The 16577-nt window shown below is 42.4% G+C and overlaps 1 protein-coding gene across 1 annotated transcript in view; it reads left to right on the plus strand.

Moving 5' to 3' along the window:
• The window catches only part of DPP6 (dipeptidyl peptidase like 6), a 594783-nt gene that overhangs the window by 44427 nt on the left and 533779 nt on the right, over positions 1-16577 (plus strand). The gene's annotated exons all lie outside the window — the stretch shown is intronic.

Consider the following 16577-nt stretch of genomic DNA (forward strand, 5'->3'; position numbering starts at 1 on the left):
CCGTGGTCCCTTCTGGCTTTATAATCTAAGAATCTGTGTGTCTCTGCCACTCTCTAATCCTCATGATACCTGAGCATCTAACAAATTATGTAGAAGGTCTGCTATAGACATAGTCTTTCTTCTCTCCCAATTTTCAGAAATGGGTGTTTATTATTTTTAAATAAAAATTGGCATTAGTTCCAATTTATCTGAGAGATCTGTTAAAATAAACCTTCTACAATATGAATCACTTAATATTTCACAGCAAAAATTTAAAAGGTTATTAAAATAATGAATTAAGATTTTGCTTTTGCAATAAAAATCCTCTTTGTTTATTACCATTTTTGGCACATTCAATAGCTATGACTTGGTATCTTTCACAATCGTGTGTTAAATTGTACTTTTAGGCCCCAATTTAGAAAAGGATTTAAGCATGTGAATAGCATGCTAAGAACTTAAGAATTTCCTTACTAGATCAGACCGAACATCCACTTAGTCCAGTATCCTGTCTCTGATAGTGGCCAGAACCAGTTTCTTAAGAGAAAGGTGTAAGGGCCCCACAATAGGCAGATTTGGGATAATCTGCTTCTCTACAAAGAAGCACAAGGTTTAATATCCCTTGCAAAATTTGTATCCTCTTTACGGATAGATGTAAGCATAGCATTAAAGTAAAGCATATGCTTCAGTGCTTTGCTGTATTGGACCCATGCATTTACAGGGAAGGTTCCTTTTTCCAAAATAGACTGATAAAAGCGGTTGTTTTCTGTACTGGATTTTTCCCCCCATCCGTTTTTCTCACTGAAAATCCTGAATTCACCTTACTCATTGTGTGCAAAGAACTTTTCATCCAGGTTTAGTCCTGTCAAATATTAAAGTGCAAAGCACCACCCATAAGGGTCTAATTTAAAAGCCACAAAAGCAAATTAATAGGTAAGTCCCAAACTTTCCCTAGCCTCTTATTAAAACTATTCTAGATGTGCTATTTAAAGCCTCAGCAGCCTTCTTGATAAAACACTGCTTAATGCCAAATGCTAATTATTAGTGGGAATACGCTTTTCTATAGCCCCAGGTTGTTGCAGAAAATGACAGCTCTTGCTGTTAATAAATAAAGTAATATACGATTTCTCCTGTGGCAATTCAGTGCATGCTACATACAATGAAAAGTGGATTTTTAAGGTCATTTCATTACTAATGACCCCATTGGATTCTTTTTTGTATCTGATAATACAGTAATATATTTTTTGAAAACATAAGAACATAACAAAAGAATGGCCATATTAGGTCAGGCTATCTAGCCCTGTATCTTGTCTTCTGACAGTGGACAGTGCCAGGTGCCCCAAGGGGAATGAATAGAACAGAGCAATTATTGAGTGATCTATCCCCTGTCATCCAGTCCCAGCATCTGGCAGTCAAACAAACTTACAAGTGATTATTTTTTATCTGGCAAATATACTATAGTGTCTTGAACTCTGCAATTCTAACTGTTTTTCTTGACATATATCGGAGCAAATATTTTGTCTTTGGCATAGATGAAAGCTGATCTAATTGGCTGAAGAAGATTCCAGTCCATATTTTTTCTGTACAGGTCAGAACTGTATTTCCTCTTCACCAGTCATATTGTTTGCTTTCCCACTGTTCTTATTTTTCAATTAATCTTTTTTTTTTCTTCTGCAATCTTTTGTATCATATTTTTAACCATTTCAGGAATCCTCTTTTGCTTCCAAGGCACTTAGGTCTGTTTCAGATCATCCCCATGTGAGTTAAGTAAGGCTCCAGCTGCTACTGCTGTACCTGGAGCTCATTGGGAACTTGTCTTAACCACAAAAATGCTGTGTATAGATCTGATCCTGGTCCCATATGAGTCAATGGGGAGTTTTGCCATTAACTTAACTGGGAGCAGATTGACTATAATATACCAGATCTGTGGCACAAAATGAGATGTAGATTTAAGGATGAAGACCAATTGGCAAATAAACTGGGGGGTCCCAATGGTTCAGAATCTCTCAAAACCTCTTGCCCTGTAATAACCCAAAGCAGGGAGGGCCAGGCCAGCATTTGCGACACTTGTCCTCTTTAAATATGTTCCTGGAACATGTGCTTGAGCTACTTCCTCATGCACCTGGTTTCACCCTTTGGTACCACTGTTACAAGCATAGAATCATAGAATGAGACTTTTATACCATTAAAGATGCTGCTAAAGCCTCCTGCAGTATAGAAGTGGTTAAATGATTTCCACAGGCTGCTCTCAGTTCTAGGTGACCTCTGCTGATGGTTAGCATCTCTGGGACCACTTGAGTCTCCTCACAAGCTACCCAGCTGACCCATGCTGGTGTATCTTCTTCAAAGAATCACTGTTGCAGCTGCCGCTCCCTTCTGTGCAGGGAGCCTTTGAAACTGTTGCAACTCCTCCACCTCTTCAGAGTGACAACCATTAACATATTTTAAAAATCAGTTCATTTGTTTTGAATTTTGCTGGATTCCATGTAAATAATTTAAATTACGTTTGTGACGTTGTGCAGTCTATATGGTTTTATAAAAACTTGATAATAAGTCAATATAATGTAACTGGGATAGTTTTATAAAAATTTGACAATAAGTGAATATAATGCAACTGGGATATGCTTCGTGCAAAAGGTCTCTTGTAAGGTATCATTACAAAGTGCATAATCTACTAAGTATGATCATCTGATTTGTATAAATGTACCACTCTTGTATCTAAAACTAGAAATATAAAATGTAACTCTGAGGGCCTATTGTAATTATGTAAAGTGTGGACCATTAATGATGGTTTGGAATCTTAATGACTCCCATTGTCTGCAGATGGCTGTTTACCTGTGAGTCTCCCTGTATATGTGTGTGCTGGCAAGTGAGTAATGAAGTCTTGCAGTAACATGTGATCATGTCACCTGAACTGGAATCCATCTTTAACCTGGTGCTTTTCCAGTGAGGGGGGGTGGAAACCCAGAGAGACAAAGGGTCTCTCTGGGTTTCCCAGGGGAAAGAATTGTGCCCAGGCCTGGAAGGTGTCCAGTCTGAGAAAAACTTACTGAAGCATCTCTGAGGGTGAGATTATCTGTATTTAGTTTGATTAGGCATAGATTTGCGCATTTTATTTTATTTTGCTTGTGACTTACTTTGTTCTGTCTGTTACTACTTGGAACCACTTAAATCCTACTGTCTGTATTTAATAAAATCACTTTTTATTTAGTAATTTACTCAGAGTATGTATTAATACCTGGAGGAGCAAACAGCTGTGCATATCTCTCTATCTGTGTTATAGAGGGCGAACAACTTATGAGTTTGCCCTGCATAAGCTTTATGCAGGGTAAAACGGATTTATCTGGGTTTAGACCCCATTGGGAGTTGGGCATCTGAGTGCTAAAGACAAGCACACTCCTGTGAGCTGTTTTTGGGTAAACTTGCAGTTTTGGGACAAGTGATTCAGACCCTAGGTCTGTGTTGAAGTGGACTGGAGTGTCTAATTCAGCAAGACAGGGTGCTGGAGTTCTGAGCTGGCAGGGAAAACAGAAGCAGGGGTAGTCTTGGCACATCGGGTGGCAGCTCCCAAGGGGGTTTCTGTGATCCAACCCGTCACAACGTTTATATATCTCTATATATTGGAACATTCCCTGGCAGTCTCGGTAGCTGAGTCACGCCAGTTGCTAAGATCCCCCATTTTCTTGCATAAACCTGGGCGGCCGTGGTGATGGAAGAATTCTTTGTAGAGGAAATGGCTCCAGGGGAGGAGGTAGGCAGACTTGGATGGGCTCTGATCGCCCCATGCACTTGGGAACTGCAAATGATCAAGCAGGTCTAGGTTCTGTGCAGTTAAAGGAGCTCCCTTACCTGACAAACAGCAGTGTTTGAAGACTGGATCTTTCAGGGATCTAATGGGATTTGGTTCAAAGCAGCCTAGAATGGGGTGTAAGGACACCATTCAGGGTCTGGCAGGGAGAAGATTAAAAACGTCCCCAGACAGGCAATAACCCTTGTACTCTGCAAACAGGGCAGGTTCTGCTGGTAGCAGGTAGCCTATTATTTGATGGGAGGATATAAACCACCAGGAATTAAGTTGGGAGAGGGAAAGGGCTGGAATCTGAAGAGGAACTGGGAAGGGTGAGGGAGTTGGGGTTTTATCCCTCTCGTGGCCTGCGTGAGGATTGAGACAGTCTTACCACTGAGGCCTAGCTGTCTTTCTTTCTGTGATACTGAGGCCGTGTTTACACTTACCAGGGATCGATGCTGCTGTGATCGATGCAGCAGGGGTCGATTTAGCGGGTCTAGTGAAGACTCACTAAATCGATTGCAGAGCGCTCTCCGGTCGACTTCGGTACTCCATCAGAACGAGAGGAGTAAGGTAAGTTGACGGGAGAGCAGTAAGTCGACCTAAGCTACATCGACTCCAGCTACGTTATCCCCGGTAGTGTAGACAAGGCCTTAGTCTGTTACTTGAGTACCACATGTGAGGAAATTGTTGTTTTCCCCACAATTACAGTAGGGCGGAATTTGGCCCCTCTCCTTTAGTGTGTACCCTAAAGGGACAGGATATTTTTCCTATTTGTCTTTTTAAATTATTCCCACTAGCTGCTACGCCTTATGCCTCAGCACACCATGTCTATGTGTATATTAAATGACGAATGCTTGTCACTGAATGACAAGCACTGGGTTGCGTTAGACATGTCCCACTCTGCAGTGTAGTAGAGTTTGATCAAAGAGATCCAGTACAATACAACAGGTAATACACTAACCCTGTGATTTTTCAGAAAAGAGATTGATTTGAAAGAATCCCATCCCCACTTCTAGCTTTCCCATTTGGACTTATTATGGACTTGTGCTACCACTCAAGAAAAAGATATTGGAGTCATTGTGGATTGTTCTCTGAAAACATCTGCTCTATGTGCAGAGATAGTCAGAAAAGCTAACAGAATGTTAGTAACCATTAGGAAAAGGATAGATAATAAGACAGAAAATAGCATAATGCTACTATATAAAGCCATGGTATGCCCATGCCTTGAATATTGCATGCAGTTCTGGTCACCCCATTTCAAAAAAGGTATATTAGAATTGGAAAAAGTACAGAGAACGGCAACAAAAATGATTAGGGGTATGGAACAGCTTCCATAGGAAGAGCAATTAAAAAGACCGGAACTGTTCAGTTTAGAAAAGAGATTACTAAGGGGGATATGATAGAGGTCTATAAAATCATGAACGATGTGGTGAAAGTGAATAGAGAAGTGTTATTTACTTCTCACATAACACAAGGACCAAGAGTTACCCAATAAAATTAATAGGCAGCAGGTTTAAAACAAACAAAAGAAAGTACTTCACACAACGCAGTCAACCTGTGGACCTTGTTGCCAGGAGCTGTTGTGAAGGCCAAAACTATAACTGGGTTAAAAAAAGAATTAGGTAAGTTCATGGAGGATCGGTCCATCAGTGGTTATTAGCCAAGATAGCCAGGGTGTCCCTAAACCTCTGAGTACCAGAAGCTGAAACTGGACAAGAGAGAATGGATTGCTTGCAATTTGCCGTGTTCTGTTCATTCCCTCTGAAGCTTTTGGCACTGGCCACTGTCGGAAGACAGGATACTGGGCTAGATGGATCAGTGGTCTGACACAGGGTGGCCATTCTTATGTTCTTTTGAAGAATCAGAATTTCAGTCAAATTGTTTCTTACATCTCTGTCCTTAAGCCATGTTACGCAGTAATGCTTGGAAGGTAGTTAGCAATATTGTGCCCTGAGAGGTAACTTCAAATGCTATTGACATTTCCAAAGCTCATATTTGGAAAATAATGGAAAAGTATTAATAATTCATACTGATCTTTTGAATAATGGATACATTTTAAAAATACATTAGAGATTGTCTTCTACTGTGTCAGTAATGTGGACCGAGTCTTGTTGGTACTTGAATAGCTGCTGAAAGCATTGGCTCCATTAGCTCCAAAGGAGCTCTTTCTGCTTCCTCCGTGATCCTCATGCATAAATGCCATATAGACTATAACAGCTCGTGATGCCCTAGTGTTTTAAACCTGATTTTTCAACTGCATCCATTACTAACCCTGGGTGTGTCTGTGATAGAAATTTATATTGGGAGAGGCTGAGTCAAAGGTTCCCAGAAGGAAGAGGAGCAGCCTGAAGAAATTAAAATCAATAGGCCTGGTTCTCCTCTCATTTGTGGGCCATCAGTGACTTTAGTTCTGATTTACCCTGGGGTTGATAGTATCTGAGAGGAGAGTGAGTAGCTAACACTCTTGTGTTAAATAACAGATCAGTAATAGGCTACCACATCTTTAAGAAGATTTGAGTGATTTTAGATATGAGCTCATAATTCACACTAAATGCAATCCTCTGCTGTGTGGCTAATTTTCAGATGCTTCCATGCAGATATTTAGCTGCCAACAGGACAAGACCTCAGTTAATGATAGCTAATATCTGAAGTTTAGGATTTTGAAGTAGTCTTGTATAACTGCATATTTTGGAAGTTGTAGGCTGCCTGTGACTAGGGCACTGTCTAGCAGGGCCGGCTCCAGGCACCAGCTTGTCAAGCAGGTGCTTGGGGCGGCCGCTCAGGAGAGGGGCGGCACGTCCAAGTATTCGGCGGCAATTCGGCGGATGGTCCCTCACTCCGCCTGGGAGTGAAGGACCTCCTGCCGAATTGCTGCCGCAGATCGCGATCGCGGCTTTTTTGTTTGTTTTTTGTTTTGTTTTGGCTGCTTGGGGCGGCCAAAACCCTGGAGCTAGCCCTGCTGTCTAGACCCCAGTGAACAAGGAGTTCATTTGAGCTGGACTTATTTACCCCTTTCCTTGCACAGGTGCTTAGGGGAAGGACTATGAAATGGCTGCCTGGGAGGCTCAGCTGGGAAGAATGGGTTTACAAAGGCCAGTCTTCATGCCCATATTCACAGGGGATTTGGTTGAACAATTTTCTGTTTCTTCTCATCTTGAGAAAAAGACCTTGGTGACTGACTGTATCCTTCTGCCAATTCATTCCACCAGCCTGGACTCATCTTACAAAGCCACGTTTTAATTTGAAGAGAAAACAATTTCTACTGTAAACTATATATTTATGATAAAGCCTACCAAATGTGTGCGGCATGCTGTGAAAACATTCTTAAGAGGTGTGTTGCAGAAGGATGGAAGTGCTGTGCAAAATGTTAGTATCAAAACCCAAATGCCAGCTCTGCCAACATGCTCCCATTGAGTCTCTTGTGCTTCTCGTGTGTAGAATGTTGCTGCTATTGCATTAATTTAGGCCAGTGCCAATGGTATATTTGCATAACCTCTGCAGATCAGCAACATACTAATGATGCCTGGGTAGTAAATATCCACTTCAGAACACGATTGCTTCTGTGTATAAGACAACCAACCAACCACATCTTGCTCAGCAAACCCTATCATCGTAAAGTAATGGGAAAGACCAAAACCTGCTCTTACAAACAGAAATTCCCTACAGGTAGGTCTGTTTGTGGAGACCATCATTATCCCAGTGCTTGCTATCATTTAACTGAGTGCAGAATATGTCATTAGGTTTATGGTGGGGTTTGTGGTGTTCCAAGGAGGTTTGAGGTCAGGTTAAAGCTTCAGGTGTAAGTGCAGTGACTGTCTTTCAGGGAAAGACTGCTTTCCTTTCAAGGTAGCTGAAGAGTATAGTAAATAAAAGCAGTCTTCCTTCCAGGTTCAGATAAACATAGTGAATAAACCCAGATTGTCGTCTGCTTGACCTGTTCATGAACAGCTACAATAACTTATTAGAAAAAGGATTTTTCCAGTGACACAGAATCTGAGCAAGTTCTTTGACTCAAGCAAATAAAACAGGAGGTTGTTGGTTGGTTTTCCGCCTCTAGATTCTTTTTTAAGCCGGTGATGTTTGCAGCAGTTCTATTACAAAACAGGAAGAGCTGTCAATTTTCTTACTCAACCGAGTGGAATGTAATTGGCTGAACATCTTTATACTGGGCAACAAGGCATTTTAAGGAGCACCCAGGATGGGTCATGCATGTTTATGATCCTTTGGTGGCGCTTGTGCGCATGAAGTGTTGTTAGGGCAACAAGTCAAAGCTGAGGGGATTAGAAAAATATATCATAACCCATAAAAGAGATTTAAGCCTTTAGAATAGATCTAAAACACTGACACTCGGTTTGAAAAATGGTGGTTTTGGCTATAAATAAAATCCTGTACCAGCAACCAGCTAATTAAGATAGCTCTTGTGACTGCTTTTGCTTTCCACGGTAAAATATCAGTGAACTGGGAAAACTATGTTAGTATTGTTGTTAGATCAGGTGGAATTATTCATTGACAATAAATTATCTAGAGAATTTAGTTCTTTTCTTTGTTTTTGAATTGTTTGCAAACCAATACTGATTTCTTTCCGTGTACTTACTTGTTTTCAGGGTTCATATCATGGTTTATACATGCGGGTTGTGTGCGAACTTTGACCTTTTGCTGAGTGTGACCGGTCACTTAAATCTGATGCCATTGTTTCTGTTCACTAATTGGATGACTGAACATTTTAAAAAGATATTTAATGATTGATAACAATGCACTTCTAGCAGGAATGTTCAGACAACTAATCATGCTAAAATCCATGAAACTTTTGGGATTCACAAACACGCTCATTAATAAACTGGTGCATATCTGAATACTTATGAATAACAGACACAGCAAACAGTAGCAGGGTGAAATCCTACCCCCACTGAGTTACTAGAAAAACTCCTATTGATTTCAGTGGGGCCAGGCTTTCATCCATGAAATTTATGCACAAAAATATTTGCCAGTCACTCGACAAGCTCTCACTGTTATTCCTCAGAAATCCCACTTATCCGACATGATTCATTGGCTATCTCAATTTTCTTTCACCAGCCTCTGTCCCTGTAGAGCTGATCTTGCTCCCATTGAAGTCTACTGGAGCATTGCTGTTAGAACTGTATGAATTATGGGTTTTTTTCAGTTCATTGGCAATTTCAAAAAGTTTAAAAAAATCATTTCAGGTTGGACCAAAACCAATTTTTTTTTTAAATTTTCAGTGACTCAGGAAGTCAAAACAACTTTTGTTTAAGGTTGAACTTAACATGTTGTTTTGATAAAGTTGAAATGTTTCATTTTGATGTTGACATTTATTATTTTTTTAAGCATATAATTAAATAAAGTTGTGACTGTGGACTTTAGTGGCAGCAGGATTGTGTCCTGTACTTGCTGTGTTATGATCGCCACTCCCCAGATCAGTTTCCTCCTGGCAGCACGTTAGGCTGAGACCTCAAACCACTACTGAGGCACAATCGTTGGGTCAGGAAGAGAATAATTTAGTTAAAACTTCCTTAGTAAATCATAAAATAAACTGGCACTTTGGGGTTCCTGTTATGATTCTTGCTGTTTTAGTGTTAAACCTTGGGAGATTTTACCATCTGAAAATTTGAGTCATTTTTATGAAGATAATTTGTCAGTGGTTTGAAAATTGGACATCCTAGATTTATGGGGCTGGCAAACTAATGATCTCTTTCTTCAGTGCTTTGTCAAAGTCTGGTACATTGCCCGTAAGCTAGTCCCTGCATTAGTTACTTCTTTGGGATGTGCTCTGGTGATTAATAAGGCACAGTTTTGATCTTAAAATTAATACACTGACTCCTTAAGAATTCTTTTGATTCCAACATGCCGTGATGGGGTTTACAAATCCCATACTGAGCATAGGCAGAAAGGAGACGAGAGTCTTCCTGCTTTACAGGCAACCAGGTTGACCACACCCCAGCACAACTGCCAATCATGGAGGCAGGCACCCACAGTTGGGATCAATAAGGAAAACAAGCGGCGCTATAAAAAAGGAGAACGGAGAGCGATGGGGAGGCAAAAAGGCTGGGATAGCAGAGGGGCAACAGCCCCATGCCAGGCTGCCTCTAAGGGAGACAAAGGAAGACTGCGAGCCCTGGAGTTCGAGGGCTGATTGACGCATTTTAGGCTAAGGGGATGAACTGGGCTAATTTGAGGTGAATACAGGGAGAGCAGTTAGGAGAAAGCTGGGACCTCTAGAGAGACTGCCACAAGAACAGTTCACAAAATGGTGCCAGAAGTGGGGTTGACTTAAATTGTCCCTGCAAAAAAGTGAATCACTCACAAAAATCCTCTCCCCCCCCCCCGCAAAAAAGAACCCCAAATAAACGCAGAACCAAAACCCACTTTCTTTCCTGCTGATATATATGTCAGGGCACTATGGAGATAAATCAACTCCTGCAGTAGCTGGCTGACTCGCAAGCACAGCAGCAACAGGGGCAGCCACAACTGTTTGAACAGCAACAGTTGTTACAACAGATGGCCGACCTGGTACTGGCTGCTACTCCTCAGGGTCCTGCCACAATTAATGCATCCCACACACTTCAGGGAACCACTCTGACCCTGAGGCTTCCCAAGATGATGACAGACAATGACCCAGAGTTATTCATGGTAACTTTTGAAAGGGTGTCCACAGCCTCTCATTGGCCCCCAGACCAGTTGGCAAGCTGGCTCGCTGCACTCCTCATTGGGGAAACCCAGGCAGCATGCCAGGAAATTGACAATGCAGCAGCCCAGGACTGTGAACAGGTGATGGCAGCCATCTTGGACCAGCTAGGCCTAGATGAAGAAACTTTCCATCAGTGTTTCTGCCACGAGCACTTACCCTCCCAAAGCCTGGCCATAGGCAATGACCCAAAGGTTAAAGGACTCCTTCTGGTGGTGGTTAAAGCCAGAGTCTCAAACAAGACCCCAGAAAGCAGAACTCATAGTTATGGAGCAGTTTGTAGACTTCCGCCAGCAGGCCAAAACTGGGTTTGCAGACACTACCGGTAAGGCTTCATTTTAGTCACGGGTATTTTTAGTAAAAGTCACGGACAGATCATGGGCAGTAAACAAAAATTCATGGCCCATGACCTGTCCATGACTTTTGCTATAGATCCCTGACTAAAACTTGGGGGGGGGGGAGGGGCTGAGGGGGAGGGCCTCATAGGGGCTGGGGGTGCGCAGAGGGTCCGGCCTGGGGGGGGGGGGACTGGGGGGGATCGGGGGGGGAGAGGTGCCACAGGTGCATGGGGGGGAGGGTTGGCGGGGCTGGGGCAGGCTCCCTACCCGGCTCCTGAAGCCAGGTTAATAGCTAACCCCTCCAAGTGCATGATAGGAAAATAGGAAGCCCGTTATCTAGGAGACGTTGTCAGTGAATGGCATGTCTGCCGCCTGGTGTACAAGGTTTGAGCCTTACAGATATACAAAACTCCCACCAGCAAAAGGAATGTTTGGGCCTTCCTAGGCCTCATTTTCTATTATTGTTGGTTCATACCACATTTTGCCATCATAGCAGTCCCACTACCTGACCTAACAAAGGACATCTCCCCAAGACGGGCCTGATGGATGCCCAACTGGAAGAGGGCCTTACAAGAGCTCAAGGAAATACTCCGCAGACACCCACTGTTCATAGTCCAAACTTCAAGAAGGAATTTGTATTGGGACAGATGCATCAGAGGTAGGGATGGAGGGGGGGGTCCTTTCCCAAGAGGTAGATGGAGAAGAACACTTGATAATGTACATCAGCTGGAAACTCTTTCCTCACGAGAGGGTATACTCGATGATAGAGAACGAATGTTTGGTCACCAAGTGGGTGAGAGAGAGCCTATGGTGCTACCTCCCGGGGAGTGAATTCACATTAGTTACCGATCATGCCCCCTTGTGCTGGTTGAATGTAATGAAAGAGATGAACCAGAGGATCATGAGATGGTATTTGTCATTGCAGCCATATGCCTTCTGGATACAGCACCAGGCAGGAAGTTTGCATCGCAATGCTGATTTTTTCTCAAGAGAAGTAGCCTTTGTCAGCCAAGGCCAGGCCTCGGCCTTGCGGGGAAGGATATGTAATGGGGTTTACAAACCCCATAGACGGAAGGGAGAGGAGAGTCTTCCTGGCTTACAGGCAATGAGGCTGACCACACCCCAGCACAGTTGCCAGAACTGCCAATCATGGAGGCAGGCACCCACAGCTGGGACCAATAAGGGAAACAAGCCCAGCTATAAAGGAAGGAGAACAGAGCGAGATGGAGAGACAGAGAGGCCTGGGACAGAGGAGGTGCAAGAGCCCCATGCCAGGCTGTCTCTAAGCAACTGAAAAGGAGATACAGAAAGACTGCGAGCCCTGGAATTTAAGGGCTGATTGACTCATTTTAGGTTAAGTTGATGGAATGGGCTAATTTGAGATAAACACAGGGAAAGCAGTTAGGAGAAATCTGGGACCTATAAAGAGACTGTCCAAAGAGCAGTTGACACATGCTTATCCCTCTTTGTGATCTTTGTATATATAATACTATTGATCCCATTGTGATAAAAAAGCCTCAGAAAGATTGTATGTTTGCATGGATGTTATTTTCCACTTGTGGAAAAGTGAATTATTATATCATCTAAAAATACTGGGCTTTCTTAGTGTTCTGAGAAAGCCTTGCACTGCATCCTTCAGCCATCTGATAAATTCCCTGGGTCAAGTACGGTTGAATGAGTTTACCTTGATAAGTCAAAATAAAGAGGTGTTAGCACCTGAGTTAGTTTGGTGAAGTTGCAAGGTGAAAGGAGAATGAAATTGAATGCCTTTTGAAAATGAAAAGAAGGACGATGGGTGAGTTTGCACATCTGAACTCTGGAACTGTTCACCCTTGTGCAGGTTTTAACACTGATGAGTTAATTTCCCAGACAGGGAATTGTTTGTCCCCTTCTCTGTGTATTTTTCTGTGATTTGCATTAAGAGTATTATTCACTACATCTTATTATTAAACACCATAACTCTGCACAGCACTTTTTGCAGTTTTAATAAGACATAGGAGGAGATTTTGAAAGGCACAAATGGCAGTTAAGTGCCTAACTACCTTTGAAAGTCCGTGGGAGTTAGACATGTAATGGCCATGTGTGGCTTTGAAATGCTCCCCCATGGCCCCTGTCCCAAAGAACTTACAATCTGAGTGTCTGATTCTATGGCCATGTCTACACTAGAGAACTTACAGCAGCACAGATATATATAGAGAGAGATATAAGATCTCTCGTGTAACCGCTTTGTGCTGACAGGAGAGAGCCTTCCCGTCGACATAATTAAACCACCCCCAACAAATGGCAGAAGCTATGTCAGCGGGAGACACTCTCCCGGTGACATAGTGCTGTCCACACCAGCACTTCTGTCGGTGTAACTTACGTCACTCAGGGGTGTGGTTTTTTCACACCGCTGAGCGACATTAGTTATACAGACAAATGTGGTAGTGTAGACAGCCTAAGGCTTGGTCTACACTAAACCCCCAAATCGAACTAAGGTACGCAACTTCAGCTACATGAATAACGTAGCTGAAGTTCGAAGTACCTTAGTTCGAACTTACCTCGGTCCACACGCGGCAGGCAGGCTCCCCCGTCGACTCCGCGGTACTCCTCTCGTCTAGCTGGAGTACCGCAGTCGACGGCGAGCACTTCCTGGTTCGACTTATTGCGTCCAGACAAGACGCGATAAGTCGAACCCAGAACTTCGATTGCCAGCCGCCGAACTAGCGGCTGGGTGTAGACATACCCTTAGATAGATAAGAACATAAGAACGGCCATACTGGGTCAGACCAAAGGTCCATCCAGCCCAGTATCCTGTCTACCGACAGTGGCCAATGCCAGGTGCTCCAGAGGGAGTGAACCTAACAGGTAATGATCAAGTGATCTCTCTCCTGCCATCCATCTCCACCCTCTGACAAACAGAGGCTAGTGTCACCATTCCTTAGATAATGTGGGTGAGGTAATACCTTACACTGGACCAATTTCTGTTGGTGAGAGAGACCATACAGAGCTCTTCTCCAGGTCTGGGAAAGGTACTCCCAGTGTTACAGCAAAATGCAATGTGGAACAGATTATTTAGCACAAGTAGTTAGCACATATCATGAGGGACCATTCAAGGTAGGGTGGCCCATTAACACCTCTGCAGTCATAGGACAAAAAGAGGGGGGTTAGTGAGTTACAGATTGTTTAATAAGCCATAAATCCAATGTCTCTGGTCAGTCCATGTTTTTTAGTGTCTAGCGGAGTAATGAATTCAGACTCCCAGGCTTGTCTTTGGAAAGTGTTGTGCAGGTTTTCTTTGAGGATGAAGACTGATAGGTCAGATAGAGTGATCATTTTGTGAAAAGATCTCACCCACAGGTGATCGGGTGTTTTTGTCTTTTATCATTTGCCTATGTGAGTTCATTCAAGAGCATAGTGATTGTCTTGTTTCACCCATATTGTTGTTATTGGGGTATTTAGTGTACTGGATGAGGTACACCACATGTGATAGGTATGTGTAGGATACATGGATCTTGAAAGGTGTGTTATGGGGGCAGTTGATCATTGTAGCAGTGTAGGTATGTGGGCATGAGATCTATCACATATCTTACCACCTTTTGCTCCAAGTGCAAGATGCACCTTTCCAGCCTTGCCTTTGCTAATATAAACAAAGAGCACAGTGTATATATAATTTTTAACAACCAAAACAAAATGCTACACTTCATGCACAATTTTCCCCTTGGGGAAAGAATGAAAGAAAGAATGAACCATGTGACTGAGTTATCACGGCACTTAATGCACTTCTGGAAGGTGCTCAAATACTACAGTGATGAGGGAGGTATAAGGACCTGTTTAGAATGAAGCAGAATCACAAGGGGGCCTAAAGAAGATAAACACACAACACGAAGAGTTAAAGCAAAGGGATTAGGGTTCAAACAATATGAATCAAAGGAAATCACAGAAGTTCTGATATTTTTAGACTTTGGGCCCAATTCTGCCCCCCCCCCTTACTCATGATGAGTAGTCCTTTACTCTGTGAGCTCATGCTGTCCCACTGAAATTAGGCCTTCGTATAGAGCAGGGTTTGGTGAAGAGGACAGTTGCTAAAATTGCAATTAATTTTTTTTTCCAAATAAACCATTCTAAAACTTACATTTTAAAATATTTTCAGAAGTATACTTTCTGCATATAATATACCATCTCTATTAAACTGCTGCAAGGTAGCTTTTAAAAAAAATTCTATGTGGCACCTGAATTTTTAGTGATTTAATCTGATCAAGCGATCTGCAAGGTAAACATGTTTTCCTGTGATGTGTTGATGGGTAATTTTGTTGCAAATATATTTCTAGCCTTCTGTGTTTCCACTTGTTTTGAGGTACAGGTTTCTTAGCTTTTAAATAATATTGCAGTATCCCCCTATTATTCAGGGTAAGATACCTGGCCTCCGTGACAACATCATTCCCTTTTCCCCTAGTCCTTTAGAATAAGTAACAACAGAGCAAGATCACAAGTGTAAAAAGATAGAGGTCTGTCTCCTGCCTCTTAGAATGTATTAGAGCTTGGCATTTGATATGGAAGACATGAATGTAATTGTGTAGCTGACTGCTCATGGTGACTAATTTATTTTAATCTTTTTTTCCAGTTCATGTCAATATTTTTTGTAATCGTTAGGATTTTCAAGGCTGGAAACAGATTCCTATATGGAGGAAACCTTCAAGAAGGTGTGTGTGTGTATGTTGTAACACAAGCTAGATATTGAGTGTGAATTTTCCATAGTATTTCAGATTGTTCCTGTAATGACCTCTTCCTTTCAAGGCCTCAGCGGTGTCCTTGGAATTGATGCTCTTTAAAATGCCTCAAGCCGAAGTTTCTTTTTGTAGGCAGGGAAAGGGTGGAAGAGGCCTAAATCCCTTCCAACTAGCATCTCCTTTATGAGGAAGACTTCAAATTCCCCTTCCTCCAGCAGCTCCTGAAAAGTGACCCTCTTGCACTAGCAGCTCTCCTTCAAATGGGAAGACCTGAGGTCCTCTCTCAGCTGTTCGCATGCTCCATGGTGTATTGACTGAATGTCAAATTTGAATTCCACAGCAGTTGTATGCAAGCAGAGACGCTGCTGGAGGTACTGGTGCCTGGAGCAGTGACTACTGAGGTAGATTAAGAAATTTAGGGAAGAGGAATATGAGTGATGTGAGGGGAAAAGGGGCAGTGGTACATACCACTTACGAGGGTGTGGCGAGGGGGCTGAATCAGAGGATCATGGAGAATGCTGGGAGGGAGGTAAGGAGGAACTCTGTTTTATTCATACAGTAAATACTGTAATAATATGTATACCAGCAGTATTGTTCAGCCACTAGATGTCTCTGGGACCTCTACAGAGCTCAAGATAGTGTCTGGTCCATAGTAAATAACAGGGACAAAGCAGGAACTCAAGCTGTGTAGAAGCCTGTTTGTTTCTGTAGTTCATAGTTGTTGTCTATATAAGATGCTGCTTGTTTGAGAAGGGCAGTGATTTTATATATAATGACAGATACTGTGTGTAGTTGTTGAAACACCACTAAACCTATTTATTCATTCAGCTTTGCAAAACTGCCATGGAAATTTACCAGCCCAGGCACAAAGTCTAATCTCCTACCCTTAGCAGGCTGGAAAAACTAATGACATTTTACTTGTCCATCAAAAATAATTACGTGTCCCCGTTGAGTGGACAAGTAGAATTTGCAAGACTTGATTAAATGCCTACATTTGGGGGATTCTATATGATATTGTTGTAAAGCACTTTGATATTTGTGATCAGTGATGTATAAACTAACTA

The sequence above is a fragment of the Terrapene carolina genome, unplaced genomic scaffold, assembly GCF_002925995.2.
Source record: "Terrapene carolina triunguis isolate 2854851 unplaced genomic scaffold, T_m_triunguis-2.0 Scaffold111, whole genome shotgun sequence".
NCBI lineage: Eukaryota > Metazoa > Chordata > Testudines > Emydidae > Terrapene > Terrapene triunguis.